The following is a 10,025-nucleotide window of genomic DNA, read 5'->3' as shown; positions in this document are numbered from 1 at the left end:
GTGTGGGGCCTAAAATGTGCGTTACTAGCAATTCCCCAGGTCACGCTGATGCTGCTGGTGCAGGGACCATGGGGCAAAAGCATTTTAGCAGCTCTAGCCTAGGCTTTAAGGAATGTAATGTGAGCCCCATAAGTTAAAATTTTCTGATAGCTGTGTATTTTACTACACCCCTAGACTTGTTTCTAACAGCCACCTCCTAGGAAGGGGGAGATAATGAAACTGATTGTAAAATATGCTTTGTTTATCCCAATACACCCAGCGGTTTATCACAAATGTGTCATTTCAACATGTGGCTGGAAGAAGCTACTGTTGAAGTCTCCTCCCTCCTCTGACGTACCCGAGCCCTTCAGAATCAGCTGTGTGCTCTGACAGCAGCGCAGCCCCGTCACCCCCTCACATTCCAGGCGCCCAGTACACCTACCGTTGCGTGGCCACCGTTCTGCGGTTCTGGGTCTTCCTTTTGAGAACTCAGAGCTGCTCTTGCAGAAGTGCCCTCCCTGCCCCCCTCCTTCCTTGAGCCGCTTCCCCCAGCGCCTCAGTCTGTGCCCACTGCCTCCAGTCCAGTGCTGGCTACACTGGAATCACTTGAGGGGATTTGAAACATCCTGATGCTGGAATGCCACCCCACAGTGTTCTGACTGTGCTCCTCTGCAGTGTAGCCTGGACAGGGAGATGCTCGCCCGCCCTGGGCAGGACGCACATGCAGCTGGAGACCCCAGCAGTGCGGACGCCACTCCCCACCCCCCACCTACGGGACACGAGGGCTTCACTGCCGTCGCCTTCCGCAGGCTGCGGGCTCCCTGCTGCTGGGCTGGGCCTGCCGTCCCCGTCTTCCCCAGCCCCGGCGCCTGCCTGACGCTTGTGCAGACGCTCGGTAAGTATGTGCTGAACGGGCCGGTGAACGTGCGGTTTCACAACAGCTCATCCTCGCTCGGTCTCCCTTGGCCATCTGGACCTCCGCGGCTCCCCATTACACTTCCTGCCATTCATTCGTGCGTGTTCCACGGACACAGACCCGTGTCACCAATGTCCTCGTTAGAAAATGAGCATGTGGCTCAAAGACTGCAGGCCTGGCTTTTAGAGGCAAAGACGGAAGGTAAAGGCAGAAGGCCTCAGGTTTTGGCAGGCAATTGAAAGTGCGGGTTCTCAGGGCCCCAGCCCAGAGCTGCTGAACGAGCCTCTGGAGGTGGGACCCTGGCGTCGGCGTGTTAACAAGCGCCCCATGTGATTCTGGCCCCGGGTGGCTTAGGTTCCCTCCACCGTGACCGTCTGATTTATCGGGCAGACATCTGTCCTTAGGGAACCAGCAAGGGGCTCTGTCCCCTCAGCTGTTACCGTGGCACACGCCAGTGAAGCGCCCCCCTCGTGCCAGGCCCCGTGGAGTGAAAGGCTGCACGAGAGGGTAAGACTCGGCGCTTGCTCCCCGAGGCTTGCCTGCGGCGGGCGGGGGAGGCAGACCAGCCAGGGGGAGGTGCACTTCCCTCGTGCCACACAAGGGGGCGCTGTACAGAGTCCTGGGGGCCAGAGGAGAAACAGGAGCTGGACATGGATGCTGGCCGAGGCCATCCCAGCCAGCATCCGCAGGCCAAAGAGGAGGGAGCCAGGAAATCTCAGCGTGACTGGGAGATAGGATTCCAGACAGAGTGGGAGAGACAGGCTGGAGGGGCACGCCCAGGACCTGGTCTTCGTCCAAGGACACAGCATGTGAAATCTGCACCTCACAGCTGAACTCCTATGCAGTGGGTGTGAACTGCCCGCATTCTGTAAGGTTCCTCAGAAACGCTGGACTGTCATCTGCTCTTTAGAACCTAAATGAATATCGCCATCTGAAGACAGTTTGCAATGAAATTGTCTTCATAGTTATTGAGAGTTTGTGCTGCTCCTGCCAGCCCCTACGCTTGATTTAAAATCTTTCCATCTGGAATTATTAGTTAAGGGCAGTTTATCAAAGCGAAGATGGATGGTGTAAGCAGGTTTTGCTGCTGGCATCTAGAAAAGCGTGTTATCCCCCTGCCATTCAGCAGAAGTTCTTTAATCACGGTTGATTGAGGGTTACCACTGTGAATTATTAGTTAACGGCATCTCTGTCAAAGAATGATTTATTGGGCGAGTAAACTTTGCAAACGGACGCACATCCTGAGTCACTGGGTGTTTCATCCGGAGCTGAAATGTGGTTATTGGGACACTCTGTCTTCATGGTGGAAACAAAGTCCAAAGCAGAGTCTAACATTTCACCTTAAGCTCAGATTTCTCTGTGCATGTGAAATGCTGGGGAGGCAGAAGCCTGAGGCACGGTGGCGTCCCCAGATTTTCTGTTCCACTTACGGCCTGGAAGGGAAAAGCCCCTCGAGCAGTCTCGCAACCGTGGAGCCACTTGGAGAGAAGCATGCTTTCAGTGGCTGTAACTCCATCACCCGTCCCTGGGGCCCTGTCCTGGAAACACCAGCCCAGCGGGGCCAACGCCACACACATACCAGGGACCGGACAGCAGCCCCCAGCCCAGCCCTCCCCACGAGGGACAGCTCACCATCTGGAGCCCCCTGCTTGGGCTCACCTCCACCCTGACTGTCAGCACAGCGGGGCTCAGGGGCTACGGGCAAGGCAGTGAGGGAACCTGTCACCTCCTGGGGCTGTAGTTCTCAGACTTCTGAGCATCAGAGCCCCCGGGAGGGCTTGTTGATACGTGCAGCACCGGCCCCAGCCCAGTTTCTGATTCTGAGAACATGCACTTTAACGAGCTCCCAGGTAACGCTGCTGCTGGGCCAGGGCACCCCACTTTGAGAACCGCTGCTCTGGTCTGCGTCAGAGGCTTCTGATCCAGGACAAAGGTCACCAGGAGCCCTGGATAATACCCTACAGGGGATCAAAAGTGTGGCTTCTATTTCAGCCTCAGGATCCTGACCAAATCCTACCTTCAAAAATAACCATGGCCTTATTAATCACGGCCCAGAGACCTGGGGCCACAAGATCACTCAGGCCACCGAGCAAGGGCTACCTGCCTGCCCATCCCTGGGGGCATCAGCCCAGGCAGGTTAGCAGAGTGTCCGAGGACCCCAGGCCGGATCCTCACGCCCCTCTGACAGCTGTGGAGCGTGAGCAGAACCCGCACGGGGTCTTGGTGAGCAGAGGCAGCGCCGGCCCAGCCGGCCGCACTTCTGTGAGGATTGATCCCGATGGTGCATGGAGAAGCGCTGTGTGCTTGGCACAGATTAAGGGCTCAATTAAAGCAGCTGTCTTGAATAAAACCATTAAAGAGACGCTCCACCCGGTTCTGCCCCTAGAAACTGCGTCTGCTTGAAGAGACAGGACTTGTGCACGTAAATCAGTTACAAAACAGTCCTGCATATTTGTGTGATTTCTCAGGCAAGCGTCTTCCTTGTTTATAGTTTTGGCATTAATCAGCTCCCCACCCCATGCACTGGGCAGCTCGGAAGACTTGGACGGAACTCCTGCCTAGGGCCCCTCCCCACATGAAGTGATTCATTTTCTGCTCTCTTCAGCCCCTCCTCCGAGGCCGGGACGTGACAGCAGGACGGGCGTCCAAGCTCCTGTGAGTTCAGCTTGTGTCTTGCAGTGATTTGAGGTGGAGCTTCCCAGAGACGGTGCGGGAGGGGTTCCAAGGCCGTCGGCTAAAAGCCCTGCCCCTTCCATGCAAGGTGTTCACCTGCTGACTCACACAGCCTAGTCTTGCTGTTAAGGTAGTAAACAGAGAGAGGGCTCGGTTGCACGGCTCTAAAATCTCTTGAGCAAAGGGGTTGAAAGTGGCATTTTATTTGAGCCTGAGCCCTAAGGCCATCCTGGCAGGAGCTCAGACCATGAGCTGCCCCCTGGGCTGGCTGACCTTTGCAGCCGGGCGGCCTGCCTGCTGCCCGTGTTACATGGGCTCTCGCAGGGGCTGCGTCTGGAGAGCAGTTTTCTAAATGTAAGCCCTTGGCCCAGGACCAAGGTATTTTTAGCCACTCTCCTGGTGGCCATGGCCCTGGGGCCAGTGAACATTCTTGAACAGTGGTCCCTGCTCTGGGCTGGTTCCCATGACGACTGACCTTAGAACTTGCATAGCTCCCCTCCTGACCCTCCCCCTAGAGCGCAAAGCTCTTCCTGACCAGTCCGAGGACAGAGTTTGGCCCTGCAGGTCCTAATGTGTGTAGCACATCATCTCTTCATGGTTAGCAGCAGCAGAGGGACGCCGTTGCCCCATGAGGAAGATGTGACATTGTTGACAAGGGGAGCCGCTCACACTCAGACAGACTTAAGGGCAGAGCCTCTAAGCTGGATGGACAGAGACCGTCTGGCCGGGACCCCGAATCGTCAGGTCCCCCAGGCTTTCCACCTTCGTTTCCACCGTCCCTCGTGTGCTCTGTCACATCACTTACACTGATGCTCTTTCTTAACCTGTGTGTCGACTTCAGCTGCGTCCTAAGGACTACCAGGTATGATATCACGGGTTTGACTTGCTAGTTATTCTTTTCTTCTAATATGCTTTAAAGGAGCATCTATTACAATTTGTAGAAAGAGAAAGAAACTCTTCTGTGCGCCTCTGATAAGCAATGATGAAGCCAGTGGAGAGGAAGTCACACTCCGAAACGCGCCCATGCTGCGGTCCCCACAGCTCACGCAGGAGAGTTATTTATTGCCAGACCTTGCACGTGTTGTTTCTTCTGCTGTGTTCTCCTCCCCTCCCCTACACACACCCCCCAGTGGCCCACCTGGATAATTGACACCTCCTCCAGGAAGCCACTTCCAAGGCCCTAACCTCCCAGAATAGACACATGCCTCTCGCCTACGTTCTCCTTAGCCCTGAGGTGGCCTGACAGTTTTGACTGCCTGTTTCACTCTGTCGGCTCCTGGAAAAGACCCTTTTTTGCAAATGAGGAGGGTGAACTCTGGACTCAAACCCCACTGTGTTTACTTCCTAGCTGTGTGGCCTTGGGGAAGTTACTCGTTTGTTTTCCCCAAGCCTCCCTCCCTCGTCTACAAAATGAGAGTGATAGCAGAACATGAGAATTAAATAATGTAGGCAAGTGTTTAACAGAAGCCTGGCCCTTAATCAGTGCCCAGTAAATATTTGTTGACTGCATGAGTGGATGTAGTCTGTGTACAGACTGAACTTAAACAATAATCCACAACTGTTTAAGAGCCACTGAAAATCTTACTTAAAATGCAGGTTTCCAGACCAGAGCCAGACTTCCTGAGTCAGATCTAGAACCTGGATGTGTGCAAGTGTTCAGTGTGATTGTTCTGGAACCAGCCTGTTGCCTTCACTGGGACAGTGCTCAGAGGCTGAATGACTGCAGAGAACCTGTAGAAGTTTCCCCAGATGCAAAGTCCCCAGGTCCAGTCGCATTTTCCCATTGCCCTCACACCTTATGCACCACTGCTTAAACTTACAGTGAAGTTCTCTCTGAAGCCATGGCAACAGGGGGTGGCAGTTAGCATTAGAGACTGTTCCCTGGGAATGTAGTGTCCAAATAATGGTTAATCTGTTTAGGATGCTAAAAAGCCACCTCTGTTAGTACTGTTGATAATGACGGTGATAATGATGGTGGTGGTGATGATGGTGGTGGTGGTGATGGTGATGATTATGATGGTGATAATAATGCTGCTGATGGTGATATCAATGATTTTCTGAAAGCCTGTAAGAGAAGAATTAATGCTTTCCTCACTTTACAGACCAAGCAACAGAGGCTCAAAGTGTTGAATAAACGTTATCAAGATCACATAGGAGGTGAAGGACGGAGCGGATGCCCAGCCCTGGCTTTCTCCCAAACCACGGCAGATGCTCTAAACACCTGCATTATGTCTTAAATACACCGTGTTTTGATCCTCTGTGGGACACCAGGGTTGTTGGAAACATGATGCAATGTTAGGGCTACGTTGACATTCCCCATAATTCCACCATCTAAATCAGAGCCTCAGGTTTAGTTTCTGACTAACGAACACAAGAGTAGGAATCCATCTCCTGGTGGTGGAGAGACAGTGCGCTTTCGATACCCATGTTGAAATCCTCTCCACCTCCCAGCCTCCCTTGGACAGAGATTGTGGCCATGGGACCAGTTCTGGACAACAGAATTTAAGAGCCACTGGGATTGCGCCACAGCAACCTGGAGGTCCAGACTGTACAGTTGCTGGCCTTTGCCTGCATGAGAAATAAACCTTTGCTGGATTAAGGGGATTTGTGGATTTATCTGTTAAAGCTGCTTACGCAAACTTCCCTGACTAACATAGAGATTAATTTCAGGGTTAATTTCTCACTCCAGCCTCCCCCCATTCATTGCAAAGCTCAGGTGGCATTTTAATCATTATAGTTATTGAATTGTACTACTATTACATGTATTTATTATTATTCTTAGCCTGTTTGGCTTTTGAGGAACAACTCAGTGTTTGTTCCATATTAAAACCTGACTCACAGAATGAGTCAAGTCTCACACTCAGTGTCACCACTGCTGTTAAAGCTAAGAGAAGCTGACAGCTGCCCCTTGGGGTCTTGATTTACAAATCACATGATGGATTAAATCAATATGCTTCCAAAGTAGGAGGATGAAAACTTCAAAAAACAAATCCAGAAAGTGGAAATACAAAGGCAGTTCTTGCCCGCCGGCCCCAGGACAGACACCCAGAGAAGCGCGGAGCAAGGGCAGGAGTGACGCTGCCCTCTCACCCGGCCCCTTCCTGCTCTCCCTCAGCCTTCCTTCCACCGAACCTTCCACATCTCATAAAGCTGCTCAAAAAGTGCAACAGAGGAATATCAACTGCTGCGAAATTACAAACAGAATTTCATGAATATTACCCTCCTTTCATCTGATGAACCTGGGGAAGTTTTTACAAATAATTTATTAAATTCAGTTAACTCTCAAGTATCAAATCTGGGATGCCTGAATCCATAATTGAATCTTTCAAGGAGGAGACATCTTATTACATGCACAAATACAGAGGCTCAAATCTTGATGGCAATAGAGAACTTTCTTGAAAGGAAGTGTCTGGGTCAACACCGGTGTTTCCATTTCCGAGGTTATGCTAGTCTTGGTTTCATCATTTCCTCATAAATATTCTGCCGCAGCCCCTGTCCAGCTGTGGCCCATCTCATCACCACGGTCCCTTTAAGCCACCCAAAGCAGGGGGAGCAGCCCATGAGGAAGGATCTATGGGAAAGTTTGACTCCCAGTTAAAAATCTGAAGCAAGTCATTTCATTAAAGGGAATTTTTTTTACTCAGGCTGGTTTCTAAAAACCTGAATCAAGCACAAAGTTAAGTTTATTGGTTCAAGTAATCGTCCAAGGTGACCTGTGGCACCACAAGTTGGTGCAGGACCTAAACGGGGTTATGAGGAGCCAGCCTCTGTCCTTCCCTCATCTCAGCCCCTTCATGCTGCCTGCATGTGGTGCCCCCGCCCTACAGCTCTGCAGCTTCCCCTCGTGTTTGCAAAGTGGCTGGCAACTGTCCCTGCACTTAACACCCACTCAGGTTCCAACGCTACCCAAAGACTTGAGTAGAACTCCTGGGCCTGACCCTCATTGGCTTCGACTGGGTGACATGCTCATCTCTGAGCCAGTTATGGTGGCCGAGGGGCTGGGCTACGCTGACCAGCTTAGGTCATTCATGATCCACTGCCCACGTGAGCAGGGGATGAAGAGACGGGGAACTGCCCAAAGGAATTCCCAAATGTGTTTTCCCAGAAGAAGGGGGAAGACAGACAGACAGACAAATACCTACAATACCAACAGACCAAAGTTCCTCTGCCACAGGGGGTTCTGGGTCCCAGTGACGTCCCTGAAATGCTGAGACTCTAGGGACTCAGGCGGGAAAACCACCCATCAAAGTAAACCCTCAATTTCACAAACAGATGCTGACGGCCGGACTGGGGGAGTCCCCAGGAAGGAGGGGGCAGAGCCCCACACAGCCGTGAGCTGGACCCCTCTTCAGGCCACATGTCCCATGGAGGTCCTGAGCCCAACTCTGGGCTCTGCGGGCGCTGAATATTCCACACAGACTTCCTGCTAAACGTAGTGTTCAGCACTACGAGTTCATTTTGCTGGGGTGAAGGCATTGGACATATTTGTCCTGCCTACTCCAGGTTCATTCTGGTCAGGGGCAAGCAATGCCTGTCTAATTACCTTTATTCTGTTTTCAGTCCCTGTGAGCAGTGGCTTAAGAGTGCTTTGATGACTGGACAGTGTCAACCCAGGGTAAGTGGTGGGACAGTGGGAGCCCTGGCCCAGGGTTAGTCCCCTCCTCACACAGTTTATTCCACTGCTTTATAGTATGTCTCTCAGCCTATCTGAGAGAGGAGGTTCTTTTAAAACAGAGGTCACTCGCTTCTTGCCAGCTGAATGATGTGAACGCCTAGGTCTACGGTAGGGTTTGTAACCTCGGCGCTACCGGCCCCCTGGGCTGGGTCGTTCCCTGTTGTGGGACCAGCCTGTGCGCCGTGGATGACGGCAGCATCCCTGGCCTCCCGCCACTCTGTGCCCGGAGCACCCCCCGCCCCGGCTGCAACAACCAGAATGTCCCCAGACATCACCCAGTGTCCCTGGGGGCAGAATCGCCCTGCTTGGAACCACTGGCCTATGGAATGAGCCTTTAAACTACAGCCTCCTAGAGTTCTCAGTGGCTGCTGATCTCAGCTTCATTAAAGTGGGCTTCTCCCCTGCAGGGACTGGAAAATATATAGTGAATTTGCCCTGTCGGAGGCGGTTTGTTTGGACTGTGTGAACAAGAGTAACAACAAAATCATTCTCCCTTTTTCTCCCTCCAGTAGTAAATGATGTGAATGACTCATTAGAATGGAGACCGCAGTTCCTGGAGACCAGGGAACAGTGGACCTCAGGGACATCGTTCCTAAAACCTGGGAGCTGCTCGCCGACCTTCCCTGGTGAAGGCCTCCTTCATGAATTCAGATATGTATGGATTTTCCCAACTGCCTGACTTAGCATCCTGGAGAAATGACTCTTGGCTAGAACAAACATCCTGGTAACACCACCTTCCCGGGTATGTGAACTCACTCAGCCACAAATCCCAGGGGCCTGGTTTTGAATGTCGCAAGGCAACAGCTAAAGAATAAAATCGATTGTTTTTAAATAGACATACTGGGCATGCAGGATGCCAACTGAGCACAGCCAGCTCACCTGGCCCGGCTGCCCAGTGATGCCCACGGGCTTGAACGTTTTACGGTTCTAGGTCCCATCTCCCCACCCTGTCTCCCCACCCTCACCCCTACTCCCACAGTGTTCCTGTTCAGGCTGATCCCTCACCTGCTTACCCAGCAGCTTCCAAAAATCAAATCCAAGCTTGAAAGGATACTATGTGGCCAGAGAAAAGGCTGTTTAAATGGATCTGCCATTGGGTAGTGACAGCCATTTTGGAAAAGGACTTGAAAAAACTATATTAAACCATCATGCAGTCTGGGGAAAGGCACGCACAAATGTTTGTTTGAACATAATGGGAAAAAAATCTGATCAAGGAATAAAATTAACTAAACGAGGTAATTACTCTGGCGCATAACAGACATTTTTGTTCTGTTCATGTTTTTTCTATTTATTGGGGATTTTTTGGTTGTATAACTTGAGTTAATTAGTACTAAGTTTGGCTGAGAATGACAGAGCACAAACCCCCAATAAATAGAGACAAGCGTATGTTTCTGTCTTGTAAAAGTGTAGCGACCCAGGCTCTCACGGCCTCCGGGGCGCAGGATGAGGCTCCTTCTGGCACACTGTCCGCGTGGGAAGCCTCCATTCCCAAGTGTCCCCACTAGCCCCCCTCTGCAGCCACGACCCAGCCTGCAGGGAGAGGGAGGGGCTGGAAAGAGGCGCCCCTGCTCCCCTTAAGGAGCACACGCTTCCGCTCCGCAGCGTGGGTCCCGCTGGCGGACGGGCTCCCCTGGTCACAGCCAGTTCCGGGTGGGCCGGGAAGTGTCATTTTTGCCTGGGGAGGACCTGGTCTTTCCTTGTCGGCCTCCACGCTCGGCTGAAGCCTCCTGTCTCTCAGCACAACGGCGCCCGCCCGCCTTGAGCTGCCTGAAGCCACTGGCC

The sequence above is a fragment of the Vicugna pacos genome, chromosome 19, assembly GCF_048564905.1.
Source record: "Vicugna pacos chromosome 19, VicPac4, whole genome shotgun sequence".
Classification (NCBI taxonomy): domain Eukaryota; kingdom Metazoa; phylum Chordata; class Mammalia; order Artiodactyla; family Camelidae; genus Vicugna; species Vicugna pacos.
The sequence above is the reverse complement of the archived record's forward strand: the minus strand, read 5'-3'. Positions refer to the sequence as shown.